Source organism: Glycine soja, chromosome 15, assembly GCF_004193775.1.
Source record: "Glycine soja cultivar W05 chromosome 15, ASM419377v2, whole genome shotgun sequence".
NCBI lineage: Eukaryota > Viridiplantae > Streptophyta > Magnoliopsida > Fabales > Fabaceae > Glycine > Glycine soja.
In genome coordinates, this window is record NC_041016.1 from 47,675,376 (window position 1) to 47,695,176 (window position 19,801).

General features: G+C 30.1%; 1 long non-coding RNA gene across 1 annotated transcript; it reads left to right on the top strand.

The window, feature by feature from the left end:
* The first annotated feature begins 4,855 nt into the window (after positions 1 to 4,855).
* Positions 4,856 to 5,402, top strand: LOC114386606. The gene is made up of 2 exons (XR_003661123.1): positions 4,856 to 4,994; positions 5,103 to 5,402. It is a non-coding gene; the product is annotated as an uncharacterized LOC114386606 (long non-coding RNA).
* Positions 5,403 to 19,801: the final 14,399 nt, after the last annotated feature.

Consider the following 19,801-nt stretch of genomic DNA (forward strand, 5'->3'; position numbering starts at 1 on the left):
AACTATTATATTCATCAATGCTTCACTGCAGGATCATTTATCATGAATAACATTCCCTATTGGCACTAAATAGTAAATACCCCCTAAGTCCTAACAACTACGCATTAGATAAATTTAGCAGCTTTTGCAGTATACTAAGTTCAGACAACAAAAACAATTAGCAGCTAACAGCTCTTTTTTCTTAAAAAGAATAATCTATACTTCTAATATTTTTTCTGAGACTCTGACTTGATCAAGTCACAACAGCTTAGTAGCTTCAGTCAGTGGGTAGTTACAGGCTATGAGTAAAGTATACTCAATAATATTGAAAAAAATTATGTGATGATGATCACATAATTAAACAGAGTAAGGGATGCAGGACGCAATTAAACAGATTCCCACCATTATTTTTAACCAACAATTTTCCATTGAGGATAGAAGAAGAAACAAATTACACAAGAAGACAAGCAATCCTGTTGGAAAAGAGAACAAAAGATGATACAAGGAGAAACTCCAGCTCAATAAATAAAAATAACTATGTCCATGGTCCTCTAAACATTAACTAGTAAAATCCCCCCAAATTCAACCTCGAGGTTAGGAAAATGAACCATATTCCAAATTGACCTAGTCAGCAAACAATAACCAGTCTTTAGCAAGAAAAAAACAACATATTTTAAATGTATTGACCAAAACAAGAACTGAATGAAGACCTTAATCTATGCCATGTTGAAGACAATGGAGGTACCATTCACTAAAACTAGATTATTTTATAGTTTTCTCTAGGTCTTTCGTACATTGCAAACGAAGTTTGTGATGTAAATGTCTAATATATAGCTTGAGCTGTTTACATTTTATCTTACCAGAAGGCACGAACTGGTAAATGAGCAAAAATGAGAAAAACTTTACTTACCTCACCAACAACAACCTACGGCGGACACGTTACCGGAAGCCACGACCCAGGAAATGTGGAATCCCACGACAGAGGGCACGACGGCAGAGGCTAGGTAAAAGAAAGGCAACAAGAAGGTAATGGCAGAGGCTACTAACAGCAAGGTAATTTTCGTAAATGAAAAATTAATTTAAAAATTCAACAACGACGGTGATGTGTTAGGCACCGATGTTGTATTGAATGAGTTTGTACTGAAACACGGTCGTTTAATTAACTGCGTCATCAACCACTTCGGTTTTAGTATAAAATGTTGTCGTTCATCTTGTGATATTTACAAAAATGCCACCGTGTTGTATTCAACAACGGTGGATGAAGCATCGATGTCATGTTGTAGTCGGGGAACATAACTTTTCCAGTAGTGTGTATAGAGGTCTAATTCATATAGATATGTTTTTTGCAAATTGGTGCAATGAATCATTGATGGTTCATGATACACAACAGCATAGGTTTATTTTTTGAACAACTCTGTTTATCAAGAATGAATAGTTTCTAGCACAAAGGAACTATAGGGGAGTATATTTTGAGTGATGATCTCTTACACGGCATCATACTTGTTTGTGGAGGATCATCCTTTTGTATTTATTCTCACAAGGGATCACACTTTGTGCCTTGTAAATGAAAGTAATACTTGGCATTTTTTTAAAAAAAGAGCATTAAGTTATGAGCATTAAATGACTATTGGATTGATACAATTAATTTCAAGTTATGCCGACGTTTGTGATTAATTTATTAGAAGATTTTTCATTTTAAAAAATGTATTGACGAGTCATTTTTATAAATGCTCGACCGGTTCATCATTATATTTGATTAGCATTTATTTTTTTTTTTTTATTTTATTATTATTATTATTATTATTATTATTATTATTATATTTAAAGAAGTGATCATAGTTTTGAAAGAATCTTTATATAAAAAATTGGACATAAAAAAGTCAAGACAATTCGTTTGAAACAGAGCTTGCAATAAAAAAATTATGTTCTTTTTGTTACGTAAAAAAGATCACTGAAGATCACTTTATATTATCGTGTTTGAATATATTTAATTTAAATAATTAACGATGCATTAATAAAAATTATGATATCTCTTTACAACACACAAATTTTCTATTTTTTCCACTTTATAATATCAAGCGTATAAAAGCATAAGGACCTCTCTCTTCCATAAGATATATCAAAATAGAAAGTTAAACATTGTTTCCCAAATCAAGAAATGAAAATCCTTTTCTATCTTTCCGTCGTCCTACTTGTTGGCTTCATGGATTCTGGTAAGCACTACTTCCCACATATTCAAGATATTGCGTGTTTTATTTGCCCTAATCTCCACATCTTTCTTTCTTTTTTAATTTTATTTTTGTGTGTTTTATTTGAGTACAAGCATTGATTCTTTCCGGCATATATATTAGTTGTTACTTGTTGCTATCTACATTCTCTTTTTTTTTTTTTTATATGTACACTTTTTTTTACCTTTGTTTGTCACGTAGATGGTGCCTTTGGCTCTCTTCCTCGTGTCATATTCCTCAAATGTTCTTAAACACAAAATAGCCAATCAATAATAATAATAATAATAATAATAATAATAATAATAATAATAATAATAATAATAATAATAATAATCGATCCCTGAACATATTAAGATCTTTCTTCCAGAAAAACGCACCTTGATGGTTGGGATTTCTCTTCCTAATCATCGGAGAGAAAAATAATCTAGATTTCATTTTTTATGAGATTACATTAGGAACCATTATATTAACAATAAATGAAGAAAAATTATAACATCTCTTTACGGTATACAAATTTATTGTATTTTTATGCACCAAAAAAAGTATTTTATTTTTGTCCTTACGTAATTTGCAGCATATACATGGGTAAGGATCCTCCCTTCCATGAGACGTGTCACTATAGAAACCTAAACATTATGCATAAAATCCACCCCACCCCTTTTTTTTTTTCCGTCGTCTTGCTCATATTTTAAATGAGATGATTAAATATATAAAAGATTTAAATATGTTTTTACTCCTTTAAATTTTAAATAATTATTTTTTTATCCTTAAAAAAAGAATTTATTTTTATTTTTCTCTTAATTTAAAAAATTACTTTTAATCTGGCTCATTCTTTATGTTAATAGTATTATAATTTATTACCGTCATAAATGCTTTTTTTAATTTAATTTTCATAAAAATAATTTGTGACAATTTAAAATAATCAAAATATGTAAAAAAATTGTGATGATTCTTATATCTATTTTTTTTATTTTTCTTCATAAAAACCAATAAAATATGTAAAAAAAAAATCCACTAAACCATACAAGTCAAATATTTTGACAGTTTACAATCGTCATAAATCATTTTCTAAAATAAATGAAAAAATAAATTTTGGTAGTTAAAAATTATTACAAATTGTGAAATTATAAACATATTAAACAAAGAAAGATTAAAAATAATTTTTCAAAAATTTAAGGGACTAATAAAAACAAATTAATTATTTTTAAGGACTAAAAAATAATTATCTAAATTTTAAGGACTAAAAATATATTTAAACCTATATAAAATATTATTAATGAATTTTTTTTAGAGTTTAATGGTTAGTGAGATGGTAAAATTGTTTTGTTTTGTTAACTAATTACAAATTATAAAATGTATGACTTATAAGTAGTTTTTGTAAAGGTTTATAAATTTATTATACATGTTGATTTCTAATCAAATAATAGTGTAAAAAATCTTTACACTATTGAAACATAGAGTTTTATCTCTCATAATTTATCAATGTAAAATTTTATATGTTGTACAATATTTATTTGATAAATTATGAATAAAATATGTTTTTAATCCCTAATAATTTTTTTAATTTTATATTTATTTCTTAATAAATTTTGATCTATAATATTTACAAATTTTTATTTTAAATCTCAGTAAATGTTAATATGTCCATTAACTTGACACACCATCAAATCACTTCTATTGTCACATCATATGAAATATGACATGTAAGCTTATGATGTGTTCTATAAAAATATTGAAATATATTTCTTATCCTTCATGAATAATTAAATTTTATATTTGTTTGATAATATTTTTTCGTGTTTGTTTCCTAGTATTTAAAAAAAATTTATTTTAGATTTTTAACGTTAGTTAAATAATGACATATTTATTAAATATTTTAAAAAAAGATTTATGACAGCGTAAAGATACTAATAATTATTTTGAAAATTTAAAATTTTGACGATTAAAACCAACATAATCAACTCAAAGAACCTTAACGACTTTTCCTGCCAATTAATAAGCCTTCTTTCACTTGGTACACCCATAATCATTCATTCTCTCATTTCTCTCTCACACACACTAACTTTGGCATCGGAGTCCATGCATGTAGGTGCTACTAGAGAGTAGAGATATTAATTTGTTACATATCATTGAAGACACCACCGTCGTATTCTGCTAAAGATCCAATTTACCATCCCTTGTATTTACCTCACAACACCGACAATAATTAAGAGTGAAATGTGAAGTGTACGTTATCTTTGAATAAAAAGGTAAAAGAATAAAAAAAAAGTTTATGAGCATTAAATGGTTGATGTATTGATTCAATTAATTAAAGTTATGCGCTGACGTTTGTTATTAATTATTTAGAAGATTTTTCTTTTTAAAAAATGTACTAATGATTCATCTTTGTAAATGCTCGACAGATTCATCTTTATATTTAATTAGTATTTATTATTATTGCATTTTAAGAAGTTAACATATTTGTCAATACAACATATTTGAATCGAAGCTTGCAATAAAAAAGTCACTTTTTTTGTTACATAATAATAAAGATCACTTTACATGATAGTACTGTTTGAATATATTTGATTGACATAATTAACATGCGTTAAGAAGAATTATAATATCTCTTTATAACATACAAATTTTCTGTTTTGTCCCTTTATAATATGGAGCATATAAATGCGTTAAGGAACTCTCTTCCGTAAGATCTATCAATGTAGAAAGATAAACATTGTTTCCTAAATCAAGAAATGAAAATCCCTTGCTATCTTTCCATCCTCCTACTTGTTGTCTTCATGGATTCTGGTAAGCACCACTTCCCACATATTCAATATATTGATCAGTTCAATTTTGTGTGTAATGAATTTTCAGAGGATCAATAATGTATGTGACTGAATATATTGTTTGGTGTAGGAAATCAAGTGCACATGGCTGTGGTACCTGAATATGTACATTGTGATTATTTAACATTGCGTAATGATTATTGTGACATAAAGAACGATCCTTGCGACGCTCATTGCAAAGTACATTACAGATCAACCAACGTAACTGGATCTTGTGACATTGACATAAATTTATGTGTTTGTACATATTGTCATGAATAATATTTAGCTAGCTACAACAATCACTGCTTTCACACCAATTGAATGTGTAAGGCGATGAACTGAAAAATTATATAAATAAAATGGTTGCATTATTTGATTCATATGACAACTGAAATTGGGTTAATTTGCCCTAATCTCCGCACCTTTCTTTCTTTTTTAATTTTCTTTGTGTGTGTTTTATTTGAGTACAAGCATTGATTTCTTTCCAGGATATATATATTGGTTGTTACTTGTTGCTATTTACATTCTCTCTTTTTTTTTTTTATTTTTACTTGTACATTTGGTTTTTACCTTTGTTTGTCACGTAGATGGTATCTTTCGCTCTCTTCCTCGTGTCATATTCCTCAAATGTTCTTAAATACAAAATACCCAATCAATAGTAATAAAGCTTAGAATTAATAGAAAAATTATCATTCGCACACACCTATTACGATTTATTCAATTTTCAATAATAATTTAAAATCGACCCCAAATAAAAAATAAAAAAAAAACTAGCTAGGAAATTGGCAGAGGATGCTACCAGGCTTGTTATCAGTGTGACAGATCTTAGTGCCAGAGAGAGAGGTTAGAGATGGTTAGCTAAAGTTGCAACTCCCTTGGAAGTGATTTAAAACATAGCACCTTGAGCTGTTTTTTAGCTACTATTTTGTTACCGTTGTGTTTGTTTAGGTGTGTTTTTATATCAATAGAAGGAAAAATGAACACATCCTTGATTTTCTTACCTCATTGGCCTTGACCACACGTTTAGGGTCGATCGTGATAATGTGGGCCCAAGATGAAATCCTTTATGAACAAACATCATAAATGCTTAAATATATATTTGGTCATTTAAATTTAGATTATTGTTATTTTTAGTTTATTATATTTAAATTTTCTTTTTTTTAGTCCTTTATTTTTTTTAAAACACTTCTATGTTAAAAAAAAGAAAAAGTCACAAATTGTACATCCAAACAACCAAAAAGAAAAAGTCACAAATTGTACATCCAAACAACCAAAAATCAACAAGGTTGAACTAAAAAGAACATTCTTCAAAATTGAAGGACTAAAAAATAATTTTAAATTTAGGAGACAAAATACAATAATCCATATTTAAAAGACCAAAAATATATTTAAGCCTATTGTAAACTATAGGCTTAAATATAATTTTGACCCCCCTATTTTGTCAAATCCTTAATCTTTTTCTTCCTATTTTAAAATAAAAACATTTGGTCTCTCTATTTTAAAAAATATGTAATTTTGATCATATTTTTAATTTTGCCTACATTTATTTATTTTATTTCTTACATTTTGATTTATTGAATTATTTCTTAATTGCATTTTAATTGAAGATGTTAGATCTAGAGTTCAATTAGACAAAAAAAAATATAGACCTAAATTAGGAGGATAAAATGTTTCTATTTTAATATGGAATGACCAAAATTACAAATTAAGAAAAATAGGAATACTAAAAATGTATTTAAGCCTAAAATATAAACATATGTTCCATTGAAAATAAACGTGTAATTTTGTTAAAATGATATATTATATTACATACAAAATATTTTTTTCTACTAAAAAATGCATATAAGCACAATATTACATGCAAAAAAAATTATTTTATTCTTTTGGAGCAAATTAAAATTTGTTAACCTTAACATTGGGATACGTTGAAATTAATACTACATTTGTTCCTATATTATAAAATAGTTGATAGTTATAAATTTATCCTATTTTATATATTTTTCCAAAAATATCATCATTAATGCTTCTCTCTCTTTCTTCTAAGTGTGTGTCAATATAACCTATCTCTTATTTATTAGGGTATATGTTAGTCTAAAAATAATTAATGCATAAGATAATATAAATTGAATTTTATATAAATAAAGGAGCAAACAACTTTAAAAAGTTTGGTCTTATAAATAAAAATGAAGATAGTGATCGAAAGACTTTTGCAAAATTTAACAATATGAAGTTCTTGTCAAAAGAATTATTGTTTTTCTCTCCTCACATTAATTTTTTTTGGGCACCCCCATTAATCATGGACCCCAGTGATATCACCTCTCAAAACAACCCTCAGGCTCATGTTCAAAGGTGCCTATGAGACGATTTGCGTAAGATTGACTTGCTATGTCAAAATAAGCCATATGAAAAGTTAGATTTGTCCTTTTTTTAGGAAGTTTCAAATTGGTTTTGATTTTGAAGATCGTGAAGATAAAAGATTTGAGAGTTAAAAGTTTAAAAATTTGAGCTTTATAGTTATTTCAAATTAATCTAACTAGTGAAAAGAAGTTTACAACAATATTGAGTTGGATTTTGGAAGACAAGTTGGATTTTTTAATTCTTTCCTTTCATTACCGTATATGTAAATTTCTTAGTAGTTATATTTTGTGTTTAAATAAAAAGAATAAATAGTTTAAAAGTTTTATTTTATTTTATTAAAGAATACGTGTTCATTCTATTTTTTAAAATTAATTCCTCCACTCTTTCATATATTTCATCATTGCTATTTCCAGTTTTCGGCTCTTAATTTCTCTGCAACATCATTTTATGGGTACGCATGTTATGAGGAGTTACAAGTTCTATTTCCAGTTTTCGATTTTAGCCTTCTCTCAACATCGTGCTTCCTTGCCACCTTGCACTCCTCCTTGCTTTTCCCTGTTTATTTTAGTTTCATTCTTTTTTTATCCAATGAATTAGTATTACTAGTACTCCTATTCTTCAGTAATACTACTACCATCCTGTAACTATTTTTGTGCTTAATTGAATTAAAATTTAAATTGTAATTACTATTACAGTTACGGATACCACTATTTCTCCTTTGCAAGATCAATTCAATTTTATATTTGAGTAGAGCTTGTAACTCCCGGATGCTTTAATGTAACTTAAAAAATATGGAAAGTAAAACTGTAAAATTAATACACTGAGTTTTGTTAAAATTCATCCTAACTATGAATTTTAATCCAACCGTTATTGTTTATTTAAATTGAGATTTTACAAAAAAAAAAATTATAAATTAAGGAGATTGATTTCTCTCTCTATATATTGACATCTAATATCTCATGTATAATAGTTTCAAGCACCTCCCTTCCAAAACATCTCACTATTAGAAGCTTATACTTTGTTTCCCAAACTAAAGATATGAAAATCCTTTATTATTTGTCAGTGCTACTACTTGTTCTTTCCATTGGTTTCGGTATGCAATGTTTTAACAAATTAAAATATATTTGGTTCCAATTAGTAAGATTAACTTTACAGTTTTGGTTCTTGATTAATGCCTAAGTGATTGGGAATATCTTGTGTTGCAGGAAATCAAATGCAATTGTCAAAGGCAAAAGAGTGTCAAACATGGTTGCATCAGCATTGATTGCGATTTCTTCTATCATGGAAAGGGAATATGTAATTCTAACCAGAAATGCATTTGCCATTACAAATGTTAAACTATTGTTTATGACAACCACTCACCACCTTCTGAAGGTGTGGAATGTAAAACACAGTGAATGAAACAAAACAATAAAGTGGTTACATTATTTCAGAAATCTACCATAAATTTCAAAATATACTTGCTAGATTTTTGTCCCAAAGTTAGAACTATCATCCTTTACACACTCCATGAACTGAGGCATATACTAGATTATGATTATTAAAAGGAAAAATGTATCAAGATGTATAATGTTAGGAACAAAAGCAGCAGACCAGCAATGCACCATTGGAGACGTAGCAGCAGACCAGCAACCTAGTAATTTTCCCTTGTTGGCTCAGGTGGCACCATTCCGTTAGAAAAACTGATTTTTCTTTTGTTTTTGTCTTTTCCTCCAAGGCATATAATGCCAAAAGCTGTTAGAATATTGTAATAGGCTCAAACTCTATATATAAACATGTATTCAAATGCCAAGCAGAAAATTAAAGTCTCATTATCTTAACTCTTCAGGAGGAATCCTGCACCTCGAATACCAGGAAAATACTCAGCTCATAACATATAACCTATTGCTTTTCCTCATGTATTTTAATAATATAGTTTTGTGGTTGGGGTGTTTTGCCCCTTCCATGTAAAATATACATATACTGATCTAAACATGCAAATCAATTTAAATGACATATTTAGATCAAACAACGGAAATTAAAAATATTATGAGCATACCTCCAGCCATTGCAAATTGAACGGGAAGCGGCGCACACACGAACCTGAAAGATAATTTTGTTCTTCCAGACCCTTACTCACTCTGAATAGATGGTGTATTTTTCTGAATAGAGAAATGAGTTTGGTGATATAAAACTGAGAGCACCCCATCCTATTTATAGAGTCTGTTCATCACAGAGCTCTCAACTTGTTATCAGAACGTGAGATAAATGATGGGTACGTGATTTGTTACTGAAGGTGGTTGCAAAGATATGGGTTGAATGTGGATGGAAAATGGACCAGATTCAAAATAACTAAATGTTCCAAAATAATAAAATAAAAAAAAGGAACGTGGGACGTGAATGCAACGTGGGCTTCCAACATTCTCCCACTTGGTCCATTTAACTCAACATCAACCATAACAAGAAACATAATATATGAGTCATGGCGATAGGTCCTCTGATGATGAGTAGTATCTTCCATGTACCACAATATATCAAGTCTCTCAACACTAGCTCTCAACTTAATGAATAAACCATATGTTTATTCTATATCTAAACCGAATGATTTTTCTCAAAATAAACAAATATGTGCACAAAACCATATGAGAAAATATCTAACTAAATAAGAGTTTCATTGAAAATAACAAATGTACGTACAATGAAATTACATCATGGAACCAAGTCCCATTCGTACTACATGATCCTTAAAATTCTTTGGTGGCATGCCTTTAGTTAAAGGATCAACAATCATTAACTCAGTGTTGACGTGTTCAATGACCACTTTCTTTTCTTTAACACGTTCTCTTATGGCTAAGTACTTAATGTCGATGTGCTTACTTCGACTTCCACTTTTGTTATTTTTAGCCATAAACACCGCAACAAAGTTGTCAAAATACAACTTTAATGGCCTAGAAATAGAGTCCACAACTCTAAGGCCAGATATGAAACTCTTCAACCATACACCATGCGAGGTAGCCTCAAAACAAGAAATGAACTCAGCCTCCATAGTGGAAGTAGCAGTCAAGGTTTGTTTGACACTTCTCCAAGATACAGTTCCACTGGCTAACATAAAAATATAACCAGATGTTGATCTTCGTGAATCAACGCAACCAGCAAAGTCTGAGTTGGAGTAGCCAATCACTTCCAGATAATCAGTTTGTCTGTACATGAGCATGCAATCTTTTGTTCCTTGAAGATATCTCATCACTTTCTTTGCAGCTTTCCAGTGGTCAATACCTGGATTACTTTGATATCTTCCCAAGACTCCAACAGCGAATGCAATATCAGGTCTAGTGCAAACCTGAGCATACATAAGGCTTCCAACTGCTGAAGCATATGGAATATTTTTCATGTGTTCCCGCTCAAAATCATTTTTGGGGCATTGACTCAAAGAAAGTTTGTCACCCTTCACAATGGGAGCTACACTTGGTGAACAATCTTTCATATTAAATCTCTCTAAAACTTTGTTGATATAGGTTTCTTGAGACAAGCCTAAAATGCCTCGAGATCTTTCTCTATGGATCTTTATGCCTATGACATAAGATGCATCTCCCATATCCTTCATATCAAAGTTCTTTGAGAGAAATTGTTTCACCTCATATAGCATACCCTTATCATTAGTCGTAAACAAAATATCATCTACGTATAATACAAGGAAACAAATCTTACTCCCACTGACCTTCTGGTATATACAGTGATCCATGACATTCTCTTCAAAGCTAAATGAAGAAATGACCTCATGAAATTTTAAATACCATTGGCGGGAGGCCTATTTCAATCCATAAATGGACTTATTAAGCTTGCAGACTAAGTGCTCACCAACACTAGATAAGAATCCCTCAGGTTGTTTCATGTAAACCTCTTCTTCTAGATCACCATTCAGGAATGCCGTTTTCACATCCATTTGATGCAACTCAAGATCAAAATGACCTACTCATGCCAAAATTACTCGAAGAGAGTCTTTCTTAGATACAGGGGAAAAGGTCTCTCTGTAATCGACTCCTTCTCTTTGAGTGAATCATTTAGCAACAAGTCTTGCCTTATGTCTCTCAATGTTGCCTTCTGAGTCTTTCTTTGTTTTGAAAACCCATCTACATCCGATGGCTTTTACACCAACAGGCAACTCAACGAGATCCCAAACTTGGTTAGATGCCATAGAATCCATCTCATCTCTCATAGCATTATACCACAAATTTGATTCCTTAGAAATCATGGCTTGTGAAAATGTCTCAGGATCATTTTCGGCTCCAATGTTGTAGTCTGATTCTTGTAGGTACACTACATAATCACTAGGAATTGCTGTCTTTTTTACTCTAGTAGATCTTCTTAATGTTGTTTGGTCATCTTGTTGAGGAACTTGTTCAACTGATTCTTCACCAGTTTGTTCAATATCATCATGTTGTTCCTCACAAACAACTTGATCTACATGATCACTTTCAACAGCTCCTGGAACTTCAATCACTGGTTGTCTAACACCCATTTTAACTTGAGGGGTGGGAATGACTACCAACCTATTACTTGTCCCAGAAGGTTCAACTTCATAGTGATCCCTTTCAGAAGAAATGTTCTGAAATTGATCACTCCCACTGATCAAGTCATTTTCAAGAAACTTTGCATTCCTTGATTCCATAATCCTAGTGTTGTGGGATGGACAATAGAACCTATACCCTTTAGACCTTTCAGCATATCCAATGAAATACCCAATAATAGTCTTAGGGTCTAGTTTCTTCTCTTGTGGATTATAAATTCTTACTTCAGACGGGCATCCCCAAACGCGTATATGTCGCAAACTTGGTTTCCAACCCTTGAATAACTCAAAAGGTGTCTTTGAGACAACCTTGGTTGGAACTCGGTTTAATATATACGCAGCTGTCTTAAGAGCATCAATCCACAAAAATTGAGGAAGCTTTACATTACTCCTCATGTTTCTCACCATGTCTAATAAGGTTCGATTTCTTCGTTCTGCCACAACATTCTGATCCGGAGAACCAGGCATAGTGTATTGGGCAACAATCCCATGTTCTTGAAGAAATTTCGCAAATGAACCTGGTGCTTGTCCATCCTCTGTGTATCTACCATAGTACTCCCCACCTCTATCTGATCTCACGATCTTAATTTGTTTTCCACATTGTTTCTCAACTTCAACCTTAAAAACTTTAAAGGCATCTAAAGCTTCATTCTTAGAATGAAGTAAGTAGAGATACATATATCGTGAATAATCATCTATAAAGGTTATGAAATATTTCGAACTATTTGCATCCATGTCTGGACAACATATGTCTGTATGTATGATTTCTTAATAAATTAGAACTCCTCTTTGCACCTTTTTTAGATATGTTAGTTTGCTTACCCTTAATGCAATCTACACAAGTCTCAAAATCAGCGAAATCCAAAGTACTAAGTATTCCTTCATTTACTACTCGCTTGATTCTATCAATAGAGATATGTCCTAATCTTTGGTGCCACAACATAGAGGATTCTTCATTCACAATACATCGTTTTAACCCAACAGAAACATGCATAGAAGTAGTGTCGTTTTTCAATTCAATCGAATAAAGACCATTAACCAATTGACCACAACCAATAATTTCAAATTTATTTAGTAAATTAAAACCAAATTCTGTAAAATTAAAATAAAATCCCAAAGGTGCAAGTTTAGAAACAGAAATTAAGTTTTTACAGAAACTAGGAACATAAAAAACTTTCTCCAAATGTAATTTAAAGCCACTACTTAAGACTAAGATGCACGTTCCAATGGCCTATACATGCGAGCTCATCCTACTCCCTGAGTAGATGCACTGCTCACTTCCCACTGGCTTCCTTAGGCTTTCCATACCCTGCAAGGTATTAGAAACATGGATTGTAGAACCAGAGTCAATCCACCATGTATTATGATTCACATTAATCATATTAGATTCATAACAAACGAAAGTCAATGGTGTACCTTTCTTCTCAAACCAACTTTTAAATTTGAGGCAGTCCTTCTTCATGTGTCCTTTCTTTTTACAGAAGAAACACTCAGACATGGTAACTTCCAGGGTTTTCAACTGAGCCACTATGTCCCTTAAGCGCATGATATGTTCACGCACACCCCTCGTTCCAATAAGCTTAATGGAAGAGAATTGCATAATGAGTGTGCTAGCAAGTGACTTCTCAGAGGTCGTAAACTGTTCATCAATGGCTTTCAACAGATCTCTAACCTTATCATGCTGGTCAACTGAACCTCGGATACTAGCGGATATGTTGGTTTTTATGAACATAACGGAGAGACGATTAGATCTCTCCCACTTTTCATAAAGATCAACAACATCAGGTTCGCTAGTTTCAGTAATAGTCGGTGGCTCATCCTTCCTTATAGCATAGTCAATATCCATCCAGCCCAAATGAAGGAGAACTCTTTCCTTCCAAACCTTATAATTATCACCTTTCAAAATGGGAAGGTCACAAGAAATATTCATAGATTGTGAAACTGCAAACAAACACACATGCTCATTAAGAAAATTTGAGACTAAACAAATGCCATGTTTTGCCAATGCAAATCATGTCTCAATATATGAATCTAGTGACACAAAACTTGCCTATGGGCTAAAGTCCTACTCAATTAGATTCATCACGCAACTTTATGATAAAACTATTAAATTATGTTCTTTTCCTTAATTCCTGTGAGTAAATTAAGAAATATAATTTAATATTTTATCCTAATTAATCATACAAATATAACAAAATTCATGTGGATAGATTTCATCACATTACATATGATTAATCACAATTAATATTTCTGATGTGATTATAAATTTAGTATATAATTTTACTCAATTAAAGATGCTGTGGTATTCTCTAATTTAATAAAATTATATTAATCACTTAACATTCAAAAATAATTTTTGCATAAACATACTTAATAATGCAAATGTGCTCAATATTGAATCATAAAAATTACATGTATACCAATTCAAGATAACATTGCACGTATATTCATTCAACATGTAATAAACTTTAAAGGATTAAATCCAATGCATACCAGTATTTAACATAATATTGTATGTTCAGCATAACTTAAGAGACACACAATTTTAAACAGTTTGTGCATAAATGATTTATTCTTCAGAAGTTATAAATACACATGAACTGCAATTAATGAACAATTAAATTGCAGTAGCTTAGCGGCAATGGGAGTTCTTTCATGCTTGCAGGGTGAATGTTCAAAACCAGCCCAAGGCGTTAAGACATATATAGCCATTAAATAAAAAAAAAACAATTTTTTTTCTTAACTTTTTTTAAGTCCATTTATTATAGCTTCTTTTCCGCTTGAGTTTTAGTTCCTCTAACTCATATTTGTCTTCCTACATTACCATTTTTTTTTCTTTTGGTTGTTTTTTTTTTCAGACAGTCAATTTAACCTATAATATATTAAATAAAATATTTTTTGGAATTAAAAATATTACATATGTTTTAGTACATTAAATTTTATTATTCTTTTTAACGTTTAACAGAACTATTTGATAAAACCTTTTTAAAATAGAAAATTGAAATATACAATAATATACTTTATACATATGCATAATATATTATAAATTTGAAAGGGATAGTGAAAGGGAACGACACCTACGTTTTAAGGTTTCAAGTAAAGATGCAAAACGACTTGTGGGGGGAAAAGTGAGTTTTAGGGTTTGAGTGGAAGATGCAAAATGTCGAGGGGAGAAAATAAGATGTTTGACAAAAATGGGAGACAAAAATGGGAGAACTAATGAGTTTCATTTTATTTATTATTTTAATAAATTTTTACTTCTTATATCATCTATATGAAAAAAATCGAACGCACACTATGGAAAAAAAGTGAAACAACGACATTCTAAACGTCATTCATAAAATTAACAATGTATTATCAAGACTTTTTATAAAAAATTGTTTTAGAAGGATATCTTTTTAAGATGGTTTTTAGTTTAAAACTATCTTAAAAGACTATACAATTTTCTATAAAATTATTTTAGAATTTTTTATAAAAAAATAATAAAAATATTATTATTAAAAATTTATATAAATATAATTTTCTTTATATTTTTTTCAAAAAAAAATTTCATATTTCAATGTACAGTAACATATAAAAATTTCATATTATTTTTAAATAAAAATGAAATGTTAAATCAACACAAATTGTACAACAACCTATTATACAACTTTTTTATGAAACTTCAAGTATAATTAAACTTGATAGCTGCTACCAAAAAAGGAGAGAGCCGAAGCCCACAAATACTTATAAATATGAAGTGTTAATGAATAAGAGAAAACATTAGACATAAATGTATATTAACATATACATTTAATAATGCAAAATGGGCATGGAGTAATGAAACTATGGAAGGTTTCACCCCAACAATATTAGCTAAGCTTCGTATTCTACATCGAGGTACATGGAATAATGAAAAAGTCATTGAATTTTATATAAAGGAGCAAATAACTTTAAAAAGTTTGATCTTATAAATAAGTATGAAGATAGTGATTGAAAGACTTTTGCAAAATTCTACAAGATGACAGGTGAGTTACTAATTGACTCGCATGACTCAATCTTCATAAAAAAATTATATTTATCTTTAAAATATTTAAAAATAACAAAAAATAAAGATCACAAACATAAATAAATAATTAAATATTCAAATTCAATATATGTTCCTAAACAAGTTCAATTTTTTTATGTGACCAAGGATCATAAACTAAGTCATTGTCATATTCAGAAACTCATTTTTCATTAAAGAACTCAAATGAATCTCTCATTGTAACTTCATGATGAACATTGCTTACATTTAAATTCATGTTTTTCATGGGATGGCAACAACATTTTATCTTTTTTAATAATGGGGTCACTATATCTTCTACGGGGTCACTATATCTTATACCAGTCAACCTCTTAGCATCTGCAAAAAGTTATAATTCTGATAGTTAGTTTGTCATTATGCTGAAAATGTAGAGAGATCATAATTAACTTTTATATTAAAAGGAAGGAACAAACAGTAGAATGTAGAAAATCTTGTGAGGAAGCAAGATTTTACAACTCTAAAAATTATTACCATATATGCTCAAGTCTCAATGCAAATATGCAACACTGTCAGATTAAGGAGGAAGGGTACTAAATCCACTTCTCTATCTCTATCTTATATACAAACAAGACCCTGACTACCTGTTGTATCTCCTGTTGACACCGTCCAAAAAAAAATAATAAACCCTCCAATCCTTCTTTTCTCACTTCAATCCACGTGTCCTGCCCGTTTTTGCATTTTTTTTCTTTTCCTCTTCCCATTATTTTGCCCCTCTCTCCACGTGTCCTGCCCGGTTTTTTTCATCTCTTCTTTTCCCATTCCCATTCTCATCACTCCGTTCACCCTTTCCCATTCCCATTCTCTTCTGATCCCTTTCTCTCACTCCTAATTTCTTCTTCTTCCTCTATTATTTTCTTACTCTCTCTTGAACTACAATGGTAGAAGACATATATTTCCTCTACAAGGTACTTCTTTTCTACTTCCTTATTGCTTCTTTTTACCGTCAAATCCGTATATTTTTTTTTCATTTGTGCACTGACCCCTTTCTCTCACTTCTCACATCTTCTTCTTCTGTTCTTCTCTTTTTCCCTATTGAACTACAATGGTAGAAGACGTGTGTTTATTTATGCAGAGAAGGTGGAAGAACACATTAAAGTTGCGATTTTTATCTCAAAAATCCAAGAGTACAAGTTCGTAAACACAAAAGCTTAAATTTTTTTGGGTGTTTTGCCTTTATTTTGTTTTTTGGCTTCTCGAAATACAAAAGTTTACATTTTTTTGTGTTCCTAAGCCTTCTCCAACGTGCTCATTGCTTCCTCTGTCCAGCTTTTTGTGTTTTCGTCCTTTTTTGGTTGTGTAATGGTTCAATATATTTTTTGGCATGTTGTATGCAGAGAAGGTGAAAAAACACATCAAAGTTGCAATTTTTATCTTAAAAACTCCATGAGTACAAGTTCGTAAACACAAAAGCTTAAACTTTTTTGGGTGTTTTGCCTTTATTTTGTTTTCTGACTTCTCGCAATACAAAAGTTTAAATTTTTGTGTGTTCCTGAGCTTTCTCTAGCGTGCTCATTGCTTCATATGCCCAGCTTTTTGTGTTTTCGTCCTTTTTTGGTGGTGTAATGGTTCAATATATTTTTTGTCATGTTGTATGCAGAAAAGATGGAAGAACACATTAAAGCTACTATTTTTATATCAAAAACTCCATGACTAGAGGTTCGAAAACACAAAAGCTTAATTTTTTTTTGGTGTTCTGCCTTTATTTTGTTTTCTGACTTCTCGCAATACAAAAGTTTAAATTTTTTGTGTTATTGAACCTTCTCCACTTTGCTCATTGCTTCCTATGCCCAGTTTTTGTGTTTTCGTCCTTTTTTGGTGGTGTAATGGTTCAATATATTTTTTGGCATGTTGTATGCAGAGAAGGTGGAAGAACACATTAAAGTTGCGATTTTTATCTCAAAAACTTCATGAGTACAGGTTCGTAATGACAGTGCTGAAGGTGTTGAAGAATAAATGTGTCATTTTTTTTCCTTTTTTTTTTCTAATTTCCTTTTTAAAAAATTTTATCTTCTGCCATTTTTGCTACAAGAGTTGTTGCTGATTTCTTTTTGTTTCTCTTCTATTCTTTTTCGTTTTTTTTAAAATGATCTTCTGTCATTTTTGCTGCAAGAGTTGTTGCTGATTTTTCGCAACAATATGATTCACAGAGCAATGCTAAAGAATAAAAGTTTCATTTTTATCTATTTTTTCTCTTTTTTTTGTCTAATTTTTTGTGGTATGATTTTATGGTTTGATTTTTGGGATAGTGATGAAGGTGTTGAAGAATAAAGGTGTAATTTTTTTGTGTTGTTTGATTTTTGGGACAGGTTAACAACGGTGCTGAATGTGTTGAAGAATAAATGTGTTATTTTTATATTTTTTTCACCTTTTTTTTATTAAATTATCTTGTGTCATTTTTGCTGCAAGAGTTTTTTTATGGTATCTCCATTTTTATGGTATCTGAATTTGGTGGTATTTCGTTAAATCATTGTCATCAAAGTTGATACTTTCCCTTCTGAATGCTAATATCTATTATATATTTCCTTTGTTTTGTCTAGATGCTGTGAGCAATTTGCAGAACTAAGGATGTGTGGGTAATGCTACCCAGTGTTTTTTTGTTTAATTATATAATAATAATAATAATAATAATAATAATAATAATAATAATAATAATAATAATAATAATAATAATAATAATAATAATAATAATAATAATAATCTAAATTTGTATTTTGATTTGATACTTTCCAGCAAAAAACGTTTGAATGCCATAAATAAAATATATGGACCTGGAAGTAGATATCATAAAAAAGTCTTCTTGAAGTCATTTTTATTGTACCCATGTGATGAAAGACATTTTCACGAAGTTGATATATTTTTATGGTGCCAAGTGATTATTTTTTTTTGTTATCAATTCATAAACAAAATTGAGTATTTCATACATTTTAGCTGCATGTTATTCTAAGAACTTCTTTATGTGCAGGGTGTCTTGGCTAAGATCCTAGACTTTGTGATGGGAAAAGTTTGATCCAAGATATGATGAGTTAGGCGTCATTTTACACTCCCATAATTACAACAGAAGGTGTTCTATGTTATTTTTATTATGTAAAGGACAAATATATTATTTTGAATAGACCAGTTGCTGTTTGATGTAAAATACACAGCCACTGTATTTTCAATGGGAGCTTATGGATAAGAAAGAATGGGATGACTAATGGCTACGCATGCTTACATGAAGCTCATTTTATGTGTTCACCTGCTACACCATTATGATATATGCAATATGTTATGCACAACTGAATCTTTTTATTTATGTGTTGTATAGTTTGATTTCTCAACCCGATTTATGAATGAGAGACACATACACAGAAAAGTATTTTGTTTATCACATTTTGTTTTTTTTTCTATTTTAATTTATAGTTATTTCTGGATAACATGAGATGTAAAGATTTTAATTTTTAACCCAAGAGTTTATTATAATATTGACACGGTAAGATAATGTTACATATTCTCACATAATATTTTGGATTTTTGGGAATAGTTTTAAGTTTTACAAAACATGTATGTTTTAACTAAATATAAATTATACTTTTTTGTTTTTTATGGGTAATATTATTTATTCAATAAATTTGATTACTTCTCCCGAGAAAAAAAGTAGGTAAAAAATATGCTAAGTATAAATTGTCTACTGATTAAATACGAAAGCCGATGATATTAAAAAAAATTGTAAATTAAAGCTTAGAGTTAGTTAAGGTTTCGGTGTGTTGCATTCACTTTTAAGCTCAAAACTTTAAATGATTTTGCTTAGTTTTGAGATCCATCAGAAAGTTATGTGAAC